Source organism: Chrysemys picta, chromosome 1 (genome assembly GCF_011386835.1).
Source record: "Chrysemys picta bellii isolate R12L10 chromosome 1, ASM1138683v2, whole genome shotgun sequence".
In the NCBI taxonomy this organism is placed as follows: domain Eukaryota; kingdom Metazoa; phylum Chordata; order Testudines; family Emydidae; genus Chrysemys; species Chrysemys picta.
Genome location: NC_088791.1, coordinates 204,221,429 through 204,239,952, shown reverse-complemented (window position 1 = coordinate 204,239,952; position 18,524 = coordinate 204,221,429). Strand labels below are relative to the sequence as shown.

Below are 18,524 nucleotides of genomic sequence, written 5' to 3'. Positions count from 1 at the left end.
ATCCCATCTCCTAGAACTGGAAGGGACCTTGAAAGGTCATAGAGTCCAGCCCCCTGCCTTCACTAGCAGGACCAAGTACTGATTTTGCCCCAGATCCCTAAGTGGCCCCCTCAAGGATTGAACTCACAACCCTGGGTTTAGCAGGCCAATGCTCAAACCACTGAGCTATCCCTCCCCCCAAGGTTGCAGGGCAGGGGTGACATAGCCTGTCACGCGTGTGGATTGCACCGTGGGATGTGTCACCTTTCTGCACTTTATTACTTTTCCCCTGCTTCCTGAGCCTTCCAGGTAAAAATGTGTGTTGTTTTGGGTGTTGTTTTGGCTTGTCGATGCCAGAGAAGAGGCTCTCCTTCTTTGCTCCTTTCAGCCCTTCAAGAAACGAGGCTAGCACTGTTTCATTGTGTCCCCTAAGAAATCTCCTCAGGCATAAAATATGCCAGATATTAAAAAATGTCACAGTTCATGTTTTAATTTTCAGGCACCACCACCATTCGTTAAAAAGAGAGGACTAAGATCAGTGAGAGGCTGGTACTATGTGCATCCAGTATTGGCAAATAATGGGAATTCTGGCCTTGGTCCAGGAGAAATGTGACCCAGTAAACTTCATAAAATACTGTTCAGTTACTCAATTTATTATGTAGGAGCCATGCACAGGATAAACAGCGTCTTCTTAACTAGTGCCAAAGGAAACATTTCATATGCTATATATAATCATTTTCTCCGTCTTGGCTTGCAGCAAGAAAGAACTGCCACACAACTTTTCAGAGATAATTTCTAATGTAAAGTCTTGGACTAAGTTAAGGTACACAGTTGACCCTTTGTGTATGTTTTGCCCTATACGAGTCCGTTAAAACTGGTCAGGATATATTATGGTGCAATTGAACTCTTTTTTTTTTTTTTTAGTAGCTGTGCAGCTCTGGAGCAAAATATTATTTGTAAAAATGTGTTTGTGTATTTGTAAAGCAGTGTAGAGAACTATAGTTGCATAGGGAGAAGTGATGAGAGAGAGAGAGAGAGAGAGGGATAAGAATAAATAATTCTTTTCTACCTCCCTCCTCACAATCCAAATAGATGATTATTATTTAACCTTTTATATTGTGATAGTGCCAAGAAGCCTCAGTCAGGTTTGGATCCCATTGTGCTAGGCACTGTACGGATATATAGAAGATGACAACCTCTGCCCCCAATGAGTTCGCAGTCTGAGTCACGTGATTTGAAAGCTGACTGAAGGATGTAGGGCTCTGTTTGTTTTAATGTTGAAGCTGATTAGTGCTTCTCGTTCTAGGAATTATAATTAGGCACTTAAATACATATTTCAATACCTAAATAGAGTGGTGTATTCTCCTGCATCTCCAGTTGATTTCAGTGAAAGCTTGGTGCTACTGTAATCAGGCCTCCTAGGTAGATCCTTAAATAAGGATTTAGGGGGCAGATCCTCAACTGGTATAAATAGTCATTACTCTAACAAAGTCAGTGGCCCAATGATCATTTACACAAGCTGAGGATATGCTCTGAGATGCCCGATTTTAGACACTTAAAGGCACATAACTTCTCATTTCCCCAACTGTTGTTAGCAATGTTCTTAATATATTTGCATTTGGGCCATCGGCTCCAGTCATAACCCTTTGTGCAATTGTCCAAGAACTGTCTGCATTTAACAAAAGCAATGGCAGCACAGCTAACCAAAAAAGGTGCCTTTTCTCTATTGACGTTTACTTACATATATTTATTGGTAAGTTTACAACTTTATTTCAACAGCAGCTTTTACCAAAAAAAAATAGTGTTTTAAATGCAGAACAGGAAGCCACATTTTGATAGCGTCCAAAAATATTTTTCTAAGTTTTTTTTTTTTTTTTTTTTTTTCCAGTGGCGTATAACTTTCTCAAAGTAACTGTCCTGGGAAGACTTTTTTCCAAGGATTGCTCTAAAGCCAGAGTTAGTGGTTATTTATTTTGCTTGGAAAGTCAAGTAAAACTTTTGAGCTTTTTACTTTTAAGTAATTTCAACCCAGAAAAAAACCCGCTTTTACCAGAGATTTTTTTTTATGCTCTATTGTTTTTATTTAAATATCAAACTTACTCAGGAATACCTTCCTCATTAAAGTCTATATAAATGCAGAGTCTGAAGAAAATTAGACTTAAGAAAAGTTTATTGTGCACGTGCAGCCTATTAATTTCTTCATAGAAAATAACTCCTCCACAGTTTGGTTATCCCAATGTATTCATCTGCATATGAATCTTCTGGGTTCTCCTTGTATCCTGACAAGCCATTCTTCTCCTGTAGATACTCCAATGACAGCTTTTTTTTTTATTTTCTGCTTCAGAAATGGTATCTCAAGGATTTCTACCATTTCTGCTCTTCTCTGGTGCCTCCAGTCTCAGATTTGTCACACTTCACAGGCAACAGTGCACTCTTGGGCACATAGTCCCACTGCATGCAAAACAAGAATCTAGGGTTACCATCCGTCCGGGTTTCCCCGGATATGTCGGGCTTTTTTAGCTTTAAATGGCCGTCCGGGGGGGATTTCTAATAAAGTAGAAATGTCCGGTATTTTCCCCTTCCCCTCATGCAGAGTGCAGCGCGGCTGATTGGACGGCTGTGCCTGATTGAAAGCCGCTCGCAGCCACTGGGGCCTCTAGCAGCCAGAGTCCCTCCCCCTCCCCCGCTCCCTCCTCCCCCGCAGAGCAGCACCTTATTTGTTTGGCTGCACGTGGAGCCCGCAGCTCTCCCTCGGCCTGGTGGGGGGGGGCCGGCAAGGGACAGGGAACGGGGGGTTAGATTGGTCGGGGGTTCTGGGGGGGGCTGTCAGGAGAAGGGGGTGTAGAGAGCAGTTGGGGCAGGTAAGGGATGGGGAATAGGGGGGTTAGATTGGTCGGGGGTTCTGGGGGGGCTGTGAGGAGAAGGGGGTGTAGAGAGCGGTTGGGGCAGGCAAGGGACAGGGAGCAGGGAGACTTAGATAGGGGGTGGTGTATTGGGGGCAGTTAGGGTGGGGGGGACAGGTAGGGGGATTCTGAGGGGGGTGCGAAGTGGGAGGGGGCGGGGCTAGGGTGGCACCCCGTGTCCTCTTTTTTGATTGTTGAAATATGGTAACCCTAAAGAATCAAATATTCAGCGTTCAAATAGATACTTTGTATGAGCTGAAATGCTTTATTAAACTAAAAAGCAAAACTGTTAGTGATAGGTGGGAATTAATTTTTACAAACAATCAAAAACTCAAAATTTGAGTTCTTGTGTCAAGTCAGAGCCAGCTCCTATTGAAGTCTATGTACAAGGAATCAGAGCTATGGCTGATATGAGAACCAGACCCTTTATATTTCTTAAGAAGTTCTGCTGGTCTTTTGCATTAACAGTTTTTGTGCTCATATGGTAGTTCTAGATCTACCCATTTTTTCAATTTATAACATGCATTTAAAGAGAAATTACAAATGCAAACATTTTGCAAAAACAATTACATTTCCTCACCCCAGAACTGAAACAATAAACCACAAAACCCGTCCCCGCTTAACTCAATTTCTCCAAAATGTCCTGCGTTGTAAATAGTCAAATCAGGATAATTTCCTAGTAGCCAGCCTACTAAATCGGTACTTGCAATAGATTTTATTTTTTTTAAACAGGCAAAAATGAACTCTGTTAGGGTCACTGCTTTTGTAAAACTACTGAATATTTTTGAACACCTCATGACTATGGATGACTGTTGTGACTCTCTTACCAGTGCAGAAGTTGAAGAGAATGGAGGCAATCTCAGACAATTCTAGAATGACGTTATAGCTGACGGTGATTAAAGCATGAAGAAATGCTTTTTTGAACAGGAAGTCAGTGATACTCTATTTTATGCACATGTGTAATATCTATATCTACTGCTCTAGGCAAGAAACTGTCAGTCTCCAAGGTCTGCTGTTTTTCTGTGGGCCTCCCTCTCATTGGGTTTGTGATCAGTGTGTTCTGATATCTACAACAATGAATGCACTGTCTCGATGCTGTGAACCGACTAGATGACTACAAAGGGGACTGACCAGAGTGAGACGTGCTGGTTTGAGAATGATCATCTTCATTTGTATTCTGATCAGGTGGCTGAGTTACTGTGGAAAAGCTAAAGCCAGACTGCACACCTTACAAGATTTTGTTTTTATCCCCTTTATCAGTGCTGCGTCTGGTTTGCTGCAGTGAACTCCCAGGCCCATCTGTTTGTAATACAGCTGTTGCTGCAGCGTGTACGTTTGGGTGTGAACAACTGCAGATGTGATTTAAAAACTAACAGCTTGATTGGATATGAAATACAATATTAGGAATGAGAAATCTGCATATTAAAAATTGACAGGATCCATACGATAATTCTTACTATTGTGATGGCTCTTACTATGCAGGCACAGGGATCCTCCTACGTGAAGTGTATTGTGGGGATAGGGCCTAATGTAGTTACTTAAAATAAAGAAATGGCTGTTTCAGTTGTTTGGGAAAATATAGTCCTTTTGGATGTGGTGTTTCTAGATACTGTTGCATTAAGCTGAAAGAGCAATTCCTAAGCCAGGATCTTATCTGGAAGACTCTACATTTGGGACTTGGTGTCGTTAGTCCTTTAATGTCTTTCTGTAATAGCTTTGTCTATACTAGACTTTTCCCCTTAGCATTACCTACCAGATTGTATCTTAATCATAGAATATCAGGGTTGGAAGGGATCTCAGGAAGTCATCTAGTCCAACACCATGCTCAAAGCAGGACCAATCCCCAGACAGATTTTTGCCCCAGATCCCTAAATGGCCCCCTCAAGGATTGAATTCACAACCCTGGGTTTAGCAGGCCAATGCTCAAACCACTGAGCTATCCCTCCCCCCCAGGGAGGTGGCAACAATGTGGTCACTGGTGTAGATAATGCAAAAGCAGCCAACATCATTTATACCTTCATGACCTCACTTACCCTGCACTCAGAGGACAGTGGTGAACTTCAGAGAGAGAGAGAGAGAGAAACTTCCAGGGTATTGATTAAATTTGCCTTCAAATTGTTCAATACCTTCCTGTTCGACTCCTGCTTCTTTTGCATTTTGTATTGATAATCAAAGGGTGTTGAAATTGTAAAATGGTATTTCCTGCATTTGCTTTAAATGCAGCAGTTCCCCATGTGTATTTTGTGGTGGTTGATAGTTCCACTTTCCTGAATGCTGACATAGCATTGCTTGTGCTGGAACATCACTCCTGGAACATATGGCCTTTGAAACTGATACAGAACTTCCTGGAATGATACCCGAAAGCCCTGTGTATTGAGGCAGTACTGGCAGGTGCAGGAAGCCCAGGCAATATCTTTTGAGCAAATTACAAAATACTTAGTAATTTGCTTGGGGGGGGAGGGGGACAAAAGAATCCAGGCCTGATTCTGTTCCCCTCCACCTTATGCAGTCACATCAATGGAAAGTGGTTGTAAAGTGGTACTGATCTGACTTAGTAGCATTTTACCCTCACTTTGCATTGGTTTAATTGACTACATAAGGTGCTGTGCATGGAAAGTCAGACGCATATTTTCTTTGAAGTACGGGAGGAAGGGGAAGATGTGCAAGTTATTCTCTGCCAGAGAAATCTTGTGGAAAATACCAGCCCACTGGCACATTCCAAAGGTGGAACAAGAAATCCTCTCTGAAGTATCTTTGTGAGCTAAGAACAAAAATCATCACCTGCCTGGGGTAGCTTATAAATATTAATAGATGGGATTGAATTCCGTCAGGGACGAGGTAATTCCACTTTCAATTCACAACAATAAATGTATTTTTGTGTACATTGGTATGTGTGTATAACACTTGCCGGTTGTCCCTCGTTCCTCCAGCTAACAGATCTCCTCTCCTGTGAAACTCCGAAGGCCCTCTGTAGTAAAGCTGTACGAATAACAGAATTTTTGGTTTGCTAGTAGTTCCAAAAAATCGGGGGATGGGGGAGGGAATTGTTTTGGGTTAAACCAAAAATGAATTTGATTGAAATGTTCAGCAACTTGAAATTGGAAAAAGAATTAATTTCAGGTCAAACTAAATGTTTCATTTTAAGTTCTGACCATTTTTAAACGTGTTTGTTTTTCTATAAAAAGTAATTTTGAACCAGAAATTTGAAATGTTTCATTTGGAAAATGTCTAAATGAAGCTTTTTGATTAAAAAAAATTTTTGGGGGGTGGGGGGAAGGGTCCCGGTGGGCACAATTTGCCGAAACTGACATGAATTTGTGAAATGATACCAGTGTTGCCAAATCTGCATTTTTATTTTTTTTTGCTGAAAAAAAGCTTCAGCTGAAAAACTTCCCCCAGCTCTACTCAGCCTTGAAGCGACTTAAATTGCTGCACACCTCCCATCACAACATTACTGATAGTGAAACTTACCAGAACCAATTTCCTTTTCCCATCACTCATACCCATGCACATGCCTGTACCTGAGAGAAAAGGAGTGAGTGTGCTGGTGATAGCTTTTTGTCTTTGCTGCTGTCCTCGACCTGGCATGATTTCTTTTCGCTCTTCTTTCCCCTTCCCCTGGATCTCCCTGTCTCCCCCCCCCCCAACCTCTTCCAGGCATTTAAAAGGTGCAGTGTAGAAGCCTTTACCCTTGTAGACCAGAAAAATAGATAGGAGGAAGAAGGCAAGGTGATAAAATGGCGAATAGAGAAACTTGAGCAAAGAATGGCAGCATTTCTTTGGATTTATACAGCACAAGTAGAGATTTATGTGGCAATTTGGCAAAAAGGTAAATCATGTGGCCATTTATGCAGTTGCATAAACCTGTTTTACACGAAGCTTTATCTGAGATACATAATCAAATAGATTTGTACTTCTTGCTGTGCACTAACTCTCTGTGCAGATAACCCTTTAGATTCCCCCCCCCCCCCGCTGCTGTTTAAACTTTGCTTCCCTTCTTTCATTCCCCTCAACTCTTTCTGTCTCATTCTAACCCTTGCTGTAACTTTTCCTTTGGCCTTTTTTCCATGAAAACCAAGTAACTACAATAATCTCATACAAACTCGGTCCTAGCAGGTACTCTGATACTGTTAGCCCAACCTCCATTTTCAAAGTGGGTGGCAAGAGACCACCAGAGAAATCAACTAAAATGCCTCACACAAATAAGAAAATTCAAATTTCAGTGTGTACATTCACAAGAAATATATTTTCTGTAATGTCACTTTGTCACAAGTTTTACCAGTTTCTGTTAAAAGTGAACTACAAAGTGAATGTGAAAATGGAGAAAAGCATAGATTTCTGTGCTCAATGTCTCCCTGTCTGTCAGTTAACCCAGGTTTAAAGTTGTTAAACTGCATCTACACTAAGACCCACGTGGTGATGGTTCAGATGGAGTTAGTTAACATGACCTATGAAAAACAAAACCGAACCTTGCTTTTCCTAGACTGGATGTGGTCCAAGAGTTCAAAATCAGACCAAAATAAATGCATTAGATGCAACTGCACATTGGAAATTCTGCAAAATCCGTTCCCAAATGCATCCCTTTACCCCATGTGTGTATTGTGGCACCTTTACAAATGTCCTGTGATAACAGCAGAAAAATACTCCAGTGACAGAGTTGGTCAGTGCTGTTTTCACTCCTTAGTGGAAAGAGCTACTTTAGATGGAGTCATGTTGCATACACAACCCTTGATAGTGACTGAATCACCTACTATTTCTCTTGTGTCTAAAGGTTTACGGTATAATGTAAAAGTCAAGAAGCTAAGATATCAAATGAAACTGCCCTTGAAATTTAATAAAAATGCCATTGTACCTAGATGTGTGTGTGGGTCTTTAACACCAGATATTTTTTTAAACCATGACTCAACATATGTTGACTGATGCAGGACTGCTGAACAGCAGTGTGTATAGAAGGAGAATCCTAAACAACAGGGTGGGATTAAGGGTAGAGAGATGGAATAAGTGGGGATAAGCTACTTATAAAATGGGTTTGAAAAATCCTGTTTTAATTTATTTGAAGCTCTGTGATTGTTTCAAATAGTTGGTTTATGGATGCATGGTGTAGATTTGTGGAAATCTGTCTATACAATTTATGAATATAGGAAGAAGGAAGAGGTTTTTACTCCTCCCCTTCATACCCAGTCCAGGCAGACATCATCTTAGCTCTCCTTCTTTTAGGCATGAAAACGCGGGTGGCATCTGACCCACCAAAAATAAAATAAATACCTCTCCCCTCACCTGACCCCTTAAGTGCTTCCGCACACTGTTGCAAGGAGTGCTAACATGGGTGGCCAGTACTGCAAGTGTGGTCCCTCTCAACCTAAAGTCCCATGGCCTAAAGGCTTCTCCCTAAAAACAAACAAACAAATAAATAAAATAAGGTAGTGGGATACTAAGCTGGTTCATTTAAATTTAAATTTGGTTCATGCATTTATATAGGGCTTTGGTCCTTGATATCAGTCAGGCAGTCATTTCCCAGCTATCTTAATGATTCAGTGTGAAACTTTATGGAAAGCGGAGAGTCTTTGGAGTCATTGGGAAAGTGGGTTTACCATCCTGGCTCTTGCCTGACATTATAAAAAGGAATACAGGTCATATGGCAAGTTGGGATTGGCCCTGATGTACAGTAGGAGAAAATACAACTGTGCACATGGTAGGTAGAACAAGTGCATGGTGCTGAGGCATTAGGTCAGTAGCTGTTCTCTGTGGCCTCAGAGCTATTTGCAAGACTCCCAGATAGCCCTGTCTGGAGTTAGATTGGTGACTGGTTCTAGGTTCTTTCAGTTTGGGAACAAATAGCTACCTACAGCTTTGGTCAAGATGAGATTACTGGGCATCGTCCAGGAGGAATACCCTATGAGCTGTGCAGGCATCACAGACGGCCTTGCCCCAATCTCAAGCAACCCATGGAATGCCAGGCAGGGCTGGTTTTAGGCTGGGTAAGCTGGGTGGTTGCCCGGGGTTCCAACTTCCAGGGGACACTGTGCTGCTGTGGCACTTTTTCCCTCTCCACGCTGATTGGCTGGCCGCTTTTTTTTTTTTTGGGTTGCTCAGCTGCTTGGTCCTGGGGGTTGGGACACTGAAAACATTTTGCACCCTGGCTGGCAAAACTGCTAAGGCTGCTCCTGTTGATAGGACAGGAATGAAATTGTCCATCTTTTACTTCAGACTGGAGAAATACTACCTGTTCCCCGTCCTGTTTCTAGCCTCAGAAAATAGCGAACAGGGTATGACTCCACTTGAAACATCTGAATAAATTCCTAAAGGAGGCATATCTTCACTTTCCCATTTTACTGTATTACAGATGACAATTCGTCCATTATGCATATGGATGGCAACTTTATTTTTATTTTTTGCATCTTCAGCCATCACCATTTGAAATTCCAGGGCCATGGTAATATTAAATATTGATTTTTAGGGAGAAAGAAATTCACTTTTTCTCTCTTCCTGGACAGTTTTTCTGATCAAGGCTCTGTATGGAGAAAGTTGAAACAAGCATGCATAGTGATATGGTTGTGGAGTATGGTTGGTTCATGATAAACACAGACACATGGTGTGAGGGAAGTCCACCATAAATTTGACCGGAGGATGAATACTATCAGATACAAGGTCTCATCTCAGAAGAATGTTAACAGAAGATGAAGAAGCTATTAAAAAAAAAAAGTCACAGAAATAAAAATCAGGGTCTTGTTGGAGCTTTTTGGAAATGGTGATCTCATGCACAGATGTGCTTTGATGAACCAGAGTACACACGTGTCCTATCCAGTAACTCCTGTAGTCCGCTCCATATCTCACTCTATCACATCTGTTGGCAGAGGTCCAAAGTCCCATTGTCTATTCTTTGCCTCCTCAGTTGGTGAAGGCAGAGAATCAGATTTTTTCAAAGAGATCCACCCATTATTGGGCTAAGCAGAGTGGGCCTTGTGTCAGATGCCAGCTGGGGATAATCGAGATGGCTCACAGGGGTCCCAATTCAATCCAGGGAATAGGTACCAGAAGGAAAGAGATCACAGCATCCATTGGCTAGAACACAAAGATTTTTTTGAAGTCTTGGCGCACTGCTCCTTCCAGGCTTGTATTGGTCATGATAGTCAATGTGTCTGATGGGATTTTCATAAATAAACTAGGAAAAACATGATCAGTCCTTTCTCAGAGAGACAATCAACTTCTCCTGTCCTGGGCAGAGCAGAGTTTCCTATCTCTATGCTCACTGCCCACCAAGGGGAAAATCAGTAACAATGCTTACATGACAGAAGTTGGATTAAACAGAATGGACCCATAAATATCCTCACTCATTGTAAGACAATTTGATAGCCTGGTGATTTGATCTCTTTGCACCTGGAAATAGCAATAAAGTGCCCGGTGACCCGTCTGTATGTCAGGACCTGGAATGCAAATTGATGGAGGATCTCTCTCTCAAAGCTGGGCAATCCCTTTGTATGCCTTCCCGCTGGTCCTCAGAATCATACAGATGATTTAAAGGATAGCATGTCAGTGATACTATTTATGCATTTCTGGCTGAAGAGATTAAGGTTCTTAGGCCTGATTAATCTAGCGTCAGAGCTTCTGATGCCTCTCTTATAGAGGAGGTCTGCTATTGCAAAGCCATTTCTACAGCCAAAATCAGACAGGTTCAAAATGGATACTTGCATTAAGTGATTATTGCTCTCATGGACCCTAGAAAGAAGTCAACAAATAGTACTTACTTTGCTATCTGGGGCAAAGTCCATGGCTTAACTACCATATTAAACAAGTGAAACATGGCTTGATAATGTATGGAGGTGTCCAAGCTAAAGGTCAAGTCTCTAATATTCTCAGCGTGTTCAAGGAAAAGAAGTTTTGTATAAAGCCCAACATTAAATATCTCCTTAGGGCAGCAGTCCTGATTCGAGCTCCACAAGGTCATAGACCACAGCCTTGGAACATCATTCTGGTTATTGCAGCATTATCCAGATCGAACCTCTGTGGTGGGTGTTGTCATTCTTCTGATCTATTAAAGTAAACCTCACTATATCTGCCCATCCGATGACTATATGAATTTGGCAGCTTTCCCTGGTGATTTATAGTATTTTACTTTTTAATTCAGACAAGTGGTCCTTGCCACTGTCATAGTTCTCATTCCCAAAGTAAATTGAAGAAATATTCTTTCTTCTGACTAGCATCAAAATCCAGTCCTTAGGAGCACTGACAGTCTCATGGCAGAGAAGTCTTGTCTCCTGCAATGAGATCTGCTGTGTAGCCACATGCCCATACATAAATTCAGTAAAGCAACACATAAATTCACCAAGTTTTACATATAGGACATCCAGGCTTTAGCTAGTGCCATATTTGGCAGAAGCTTTCTCCATATCTCAGTGCCCAGGGGAAGATAGAGGATGTATAATTTAGCTAATTGTGTCTGTCCATGTTGAAAGGATTGCCTGGAGTAGCACACTACTCCGAGAATCCCATTTTATTGGCTCTGTGGACCTTAACTTAATAAGGAATAGGAAAACTCACCTGTGCTTACTTGAAAATTTTCTTTCTTCAAGTAATAAGGTCCACAGGTCTGGCCTATCCTGGAAACAAGTGGGTCATCCAGAATAGAGATGGAAATTGACGGAGAAATTATCCCCATGCCCTGTAGTAGGAGAAATTGTTGTGCTTTTTCTTCAAAGTATAGTTAATGCAATATGTCATTTAGGAAAGTAGAATGGAATTTTCCTGTCTATGGAAGCTACGTTAATTAGAGGTGACTTCAGGAGGCAGGGCATTCCCCTGCTACCAGTGGCTCTTGAGCCTGGTTCTGCCCCTAAGCTGATTGTAACAGATCTGTGGATGTTATTACTCACAAGAAAGTTTCAGATATGCACAGATAATTTTTTCCTATTATACAGTTCACATTTGAAACAGGTATTAGTACATCATTGCTCTAGTTGTGGATTGCTTCTTCCACAAACACCTGCTTCCGTTATCTTTGCTGTCAATTATGATTCAGGCACCTACTTTTAAATTGGAGATACCACCACCGTATTCACAAGGGCATTTCACTGGTAAATCAGTTCATGTGAATCTTTGAACACAGCATATAAAGGATCCTGTAAATGCTAAGTAGAACTACTATTTATGTTTGTTTATGACTGTGAGGAAGTAATTGATAAAGTCTGAACTATGCAGAAAGCTAATTAACCCTATTAATTAACCCAAACCACCAGGAAATCTGTTATCTACAGCCAGGTCCTCAGCACAGAATATGCTCTGAGGAGACAATTGGGGATACACACCTTAACACACTTAATACTGCCTTCACCAAACAAGGACAGTCTACCAGAGAAGTAAATTGCCTCATGGAACAGGTCATCCAGATACCTTGAAAGAACCTGGTTCAACACAGGAAAAAACCTGCTCCGACTGCACACCCTTTGTTGTCACCCACCACCCCACACTGGAACCCATGTGGGGTATTGTTAAACAATTACATCTTATACTCAATGGGGACCACATTCTGAAAGAAATCTTTCCCAAACCCCCTCTTCTAGCCCTTCAAGCACCACCCTCCCCACACTCCCCAAGCTCATCATCAGAAGCTAACTCCCCACAGACCAGGACCCATTAACTCAGAAGCACCAGATCCTGACAAAACAACAGATGCAAAACCTGCAGACATATCGCCACTGCTGCAATGGTCAGTGCCCCTCCCTCCCAATATCTTTCAGGATCCATGGGTTCTACACCTGTCAATCACAACATGTGGAGTACCTCATCCAATGCACTAAATGCCTCAATAACAACATTATGCTGTCAAATGAACTCACAGAAAGATGATAAAATATAAAAACACCACATCACCTGTGAGTGAACACTTTTTACAAAATGATCATTCTACACCTGACCTATCAGTCCTCATCCTCAAAGGAAACCTGCACAACTCCTTCAAAAGATGAGCCTGGGAGTTTAAATTCATAACTCTGCTAGACACTAAAAATGATGGTCTTAATAAAGATACTGGATTTAGGTCTTATTGCAACAATTTGTAAACAATTAACCTCCCCCCTCCTTTTTAATTTTTTTTTTGGTCCTATGCCTGCAGGGTGTTAATGGGCCACTTAACTGCTTTTGCTAAATGATCTATTCCACCTTGTATTTAGCTGTGACACGCTGGGGATGTCTACATTGCAGTAAAACACCAGCAGCTGGCCCATGTCAGCTGACTTGAGCTCGTGGGGCTTGTGCTGTGGGGCAGTTACATTGCAGTGTAGATGTTCAGATTTGAGCTGGAGCCTGGGCTCTGGGACCCTCTCCCCCATTGTGAGATCCCAGAGCCCGTGCTCCAGCCCAAGCCCGGACATTTTGGGGGGAGAGATAGCTCAGTGGTTTGAGCATTGGCCTGCTAAACCCAGGGTTGTGAGTTCAATCCTTGAGGGGGCCACTTAGGGATCTAGGGCAAAATCAGTACTTGGTCCTGCTAGTGAAGGCAGGGGGCTGGACTTGATGACCTTTCAAGGTCCCTTCCAGTTCTAGGAGATGGGATATCTCCATTAATTAAAAATAATCTACACTGCAGTTTTATAGTCTGAGCCCCATGAGCCTGAGTCAGCTGACACAGGTCATGGGTGTGTCATTGCAGTGTAGACACATTCTGGGAGTTTCAGTCTGAATTTTGAATCTATCTTTCTTTCACATTTTTTATATACAACCATTATAGTGCATTCACATGGGTGAAGTGCTGAGCTAAAACTAAAATATATCCTGAAACATACACCACTCCTACTCATAATAAGCAAGGCAGATTTAATGTTTCAGTAAGAACATAACATGCCCTACTCCCCAGTGTCAGTGTCCTTAATTGTGTTAGGGAAACCGTTCCAGAGGTGTGGGCTCTAGTTTGACCATAAAAATGTGCAGATATCCCTTTTGTGTAAAGCTCAGTAAGGACCCTGGAACATATTGGAAGGTTATGCCTCTAGTTCAGGTAGGGACGCATCCACCACCTCATATATTAGGAGAATTTTTAAATCCAGCTGAAATCTCACATGTGACTGATGTAAAGATTTCCCCCTGGTGACCTGAACTATTGATCTGGAGTGAGTTAGTGCTGTAGCTGCCCATTTCTGGATAAGTTGTATTTTAAGCAATTAAATGTTCCAATAAATTGCATGAATCCTGCCAATATATAACAAAGGCACAAATTAAAGACTTCATATTCTTACAACTGCCTTGGTTGCACCTCTGGTTCGTTCTGTGAGGGAGGTTTCTGTAAAGTAACAATCCAATTGAAAAGAGCCTTAAGAATCAAAGTTTACCCCAAGGTTGTACATTTTAGTAGCTGACTATATAATATGCACCTTCAAAATCTGTAAAGGATTCTCCACCTTTCAAAAAACAATGGGGTCTGACCAAAATTGTGTGTGACTTCTCAGAATTTAACTCTACAGCTGTCCATAATGGAATTTGCTTCCCTGGGCTTAACTGAAACAGAAAATTAAACTGGTGCATTATTAGCATAGTAATGACAACTGAAATTTTGCCTAAAGAGCTGGTAGCTGCACTGCATACTTCCATCTCTTTTAGACTTACCAGAGTCCTAGTAAAATGGTGCTTCCCACTCAGCACATTAACTGACCAAAAAGCTAAATGGCAACACTATATGTCCTCTCACCCTGCTTGGATTTGATCTAGATGACACTGTGCCATGTTAATACTGGCACTTCTACTGTTATTACTATGGTGGACATACAACAGTGAGAGATTTCCCACAAAGTGCTCATGTAGACAGCCTATGTGTCTGGAAATCTTACTTCCAGGCAACCCTCATCCAGAGAAGTAAGTCATTCATAAACCTAAAGATGCCAATAACTGGTAGAATCTAAATCTAAATATGGCCCGTTGTCTTGGTTTGAGATTTTAAGTATTTTAGATATTGAGTGCCAGCTAACCCCCTCCCCTACCCTCCAAACTCTAAAGGGTAAGACAATGGAATTTGGAAATGTCTGATCTCCAAAGGCCCTGTTAGAAATGGACCTGTGTTAAGGGGGGCACTATCTACTTGAAAGCTAGTACATTTCCAAAGTGATTTCAGAGTAGTTTTGGGTGCTTCACCTGCCTCTGTCATTTGCCAATGTTTGTGCTTTTTAGAATAGAACTTTCCCATTATTTTAAAATAAATCTTCCTTTGCTCTCTGTGCCATGGGTCTTTGATGCGGCAGAAGGGGAAAGAGGGAACATGAGTGTACGCAAGGTGCTGTCCAAGGCACAAAGTAAAAATAATCCCTGAAAAATAGATCATCTAATCTTAGGTGTCACTTGTAACCGTAGTAGATGTGTGCAGTGATGCAACGGTTAGACCCCTGTGGTGAAGACTGTAATGAGGAGTGTGGCATATGGGATGGCTGTGTTTTTACTCTTAATGACCAAGATACTTACAGTACACAAGTAGTTATAGCGTCTTTGGGCTGGGCTACACTGGAGGGGGGGGGCGGGAAATCGATCTAAGATACGCAACTTCAGCTATGAGAATTGCTGTGGGATTGACAGCCGTGGCTCCCCCGTTGACTCCGCTTCTGCCTCTTGCTCTGGCGGAGTTCCAGAGTCGACAGGGAGCGCGTTCGGGGATTGATTTATCGCGTCTAGACAAGATGCGATAAATCGATCCCCGATAGATCGATTACTACCCGCCGATCTGGTGAATAGTGAAGACATACCCTTTGATCACATTTGCTTTAGCTGCCATTGCCATCCCTAATGCTAGGTAGAGATGTGGCTTGCATTCAATGGGAAGTCGATTGGAAAGTAGCTAAATCCATGATATGCCTGGGTACTTTATACAGAGCTGTATTTTTTTTTCTCTTTTTTCCTCCCATTTCCCTCCCATATGGCCTTCTGAAATTGACTTAGCACTGCTTTTAATCATCTCCCTAGATTTGGTTTGAGTTTAGTCTCTACCTCCAACCATCTAAGCTCTCTATCATCCTGATGTAGTATTGATCACATAACCATTAGAAATATTGGTGAGCAATCCTGCCCCCAGTATTAGTTTTGTGATATGGTCCTGATATATTTGGATTGGAAGACCGCCCTCCCATTTCTACACACCCTGTGTGCTGTATCAAATAAGACTAAAACCTTGCTAAGACTGTACCTGGGAAACCTAAGGAACTCTTAATGGATAGGAACTCACTAGCTACACACCACACTTTGTAGTAAATCATTTCATATTTCAGGCTTGTGGGCTGGAATATTTCCAATAAAAAGTGAACCGTTATCAGAACATCTCCATAAATCACTGCTAATCATGAGAAGGAAAGTCTCTGGGAAGAATAAAATGCCAATAAACATATTTTAAGAGGTGGAAATCGGTATTACTGCTTCTTTCAATGATCTTGACTCCCTGTAGACCAGTACTCTGTCTGTGGAAGTCCTTACTTCCTTCAGATTACAGATAACAGTTTGAGTAGGTAATAATTTCACTGTACTCTCATTATTTTAATCAATCCTGCATTTTGGTCGAGTATCAGCAATGGCAAATAGAGAGGAGTAATATATTTATAACCTGCTTTCCCCTCATCCCCAAAATAACACATGTAAAGGGTTTAGGACCTTGAAATTCAACCACTAAACTAGATGCCAGCTGTCTTATGTAAAATCATGTACAACTGCTGCCCTTTACAGCAAGGGCTTCACAAAAGTGCCCTGCCAACTTCAACAGCTGTGGACGTGCTTTCTCTGGCAAATACACTTCAAACAGGTTCATTTCAAGGATAGACAAGTACTGTTACAGCAAGATGTACTAACTCGGTGCTTCATGGAAAACCTGCAGTCTTGTTTGTCAATATCCACTGACCGAGAAGTACAATTAAAAAGACCTGGGACTAGAAGAAGTAGAAATTGGCTGCTGTTTTTTGGATATGTGTGATGTATACCTGGAGAGAGAGAAGTTGTCAGTCTGATTTATTTCCTGTACAGCCTTCAGTAATTAAGTAGTGATTATGAAATTTAAGCAGATGAAAGCTTGTCATTTTTAGAATCCTGTTGGTGAATTTGTAGTAGAACTGTCTCTTTTCACACAGGCCCCTCAGCAGGGTCATGATAATGAAACCAGTTCTATAATTAGCTGGGTGGCAGTATATAACTCTTTACTTCTGTCTGGGAGATGGAATACTTAAAGTAGCCACATGCAAGTAGAGGTGAGGTGTGTTAGGGTTTTTTTTTTTTAATTACTTTAGTATTTTCGTTGTGACAGATATTGCAACTGCATGTTGTGTCTCTGTGGGGAACATATTGTATTAAGTTTATGTATAGTCTTGGCAGAATTTTATTTTTTCTTTTATAGTTTCATTGGTAGTATCTATTTATTTTTAAGCACTTCCCCCCCACCCCCATTTTTTGTCCATTTAAAATTGTCCTGGTTGTGGGAAATTCTGAGGGGGTCAGACAATTATTTAATGACCGTAGACATTGAGATTCAAAAAGCTTGATAACCATTCTTCTTCTTTTACCATTTGCAGTCCTTGCTGAGGCATCTGACAGCAGCTTCATCAGCAGAATGAAGGGCCTCAAGGCCACCATGAAATCTAGTCAGTTTAATGATTTATAACCATTAAAACACGAGCTGTCAACATCAGATGTCAAAATAAACAAAGCAAATATCTTTAAATCAAACTCTGTAAAGTTCTAGGGCAGCATTTTTCTTTCTTTTCCCATCTATACATTTAGATTATTATTAATGGGAATATTTTTTCATTGGTTTCTGTGTATGCTGAAATTGACATTTACTGATATTTACAAATAAAAATCAAATTCTTCCAAGCCTATTTATGTATCACTGTGGGCCAGGGATGGTGTGTATGTGTGTTCTGCTCCATTGGGGGAGGGTTACCACAGCTCCTCCGGGAACTAAAACTAATGGAGGTTTTGAAGGTGAATCACTCACCTTGTAAACACCTACAGAGAGGTTACATCCCTGGGGAGGTTTGCACATTCTGGTTCAAACTGGGTCTCCAAAGTCTAGGAAAACAAAAAAAGGGCTTTTGGTTTATAAAAGCTGTGTTTTTAAACTGATTCAGTGCCACCTTCCAATCCAGCAAACAGACAGGACCTTTTGCCCAAAGGGGGGCCCCAATCCTTGTGGAAGGGTTGGAAGGTCAAGTCTTTGGCGTACCAAGGCCCAATAAGATGGTGGATGACCTCTGGTAAGCTTTTAGCCTGTGTGTAGGAACTTCTATTGTTTTTATGTTTACTCTGTAATGGTTTAACCTTAAGCATAAATGTGCTTGCTCAGAAGGAGCTGTGTGGTAACTTGTAACTACTTGCAGCACACTGTTCATAGCTCTCCCAGAGAAAGCACAGCACAGCACAGGCGCTGGCCTCAAGGCAGGGTGGCTAGCTGGGCATATTCCAGCATAAAGCAGGGAGCTGTGCAGCCATAAAACTCTGGTCAGGAGGGAGAGAGATATGGGTCTCCAGTCCCACCCAAGAAGGTGACAACTGGGAGCTGGAAACCTTATGTGGTTGCCCTCCTGGGACCACAGAGGGGGGGTGTAGGTGCAGTCACCCTGAAACTGTGACATTCCTGTTACTGCTTACAAAAGCACTTGGAAAAAATGATCCCGTAGTATTTTAATTCAG

At 41.7% G+C, this 18,524-nt stretch overlaps 2 protein-coding genes and 1 long non-coding RNA gene across 4 annotated transcripts in view; all 3 read left to right on the top strand.

Annotated features, from left to right (window-relative positions):
- Positions 1-2,159, top strand: part of LOC135977848 (uncharacterized) — a 28,333-nt gene extending 26,174 nt beyond the window's left edge. Inside the window, exon 2 of the long non-coding RNA XR_010595291.1 lies at positions 183-2,159. This is a non-coding gene — a long non-coding RNA (uncharacterized LOC135977848). The remainder of the gene's footprint in view (positions 1-182) is intronic.
- The window catches only part of LOC135978000 (uncharacterized), a 1,156,726-nt gene that overhangs the window by 470,254 nt on the left and 667,948 nt on the right, over positions 1-18,524 (top strand). The gene's annotated exons all lie outside the window — the stretch shown is intronic.
- TSPAN7 (tetraspanin 7) overlaps positions 1-18,524 on the top strand; it is a 170,913-nt gene that overhangs the window by 46,940 nt on the left and 105,449 nt on the right. Inside the window, exon 1 of one of the 2 annotated variants that reach the window (XM_042859178.2) lies at positions 17,986-18,088. The exons of the other annotated variant lie outside the window; for it this stretch is intronic. The gene's annotated coding sequence lies outside the window, so the exon portion shown is untranslated. Of the gene's footprint in view, positions 1-17,985; positions 18,089-18,524 lie in introns of those variants that run through there. 2 annotated transcript variants of the gene reach the window in all.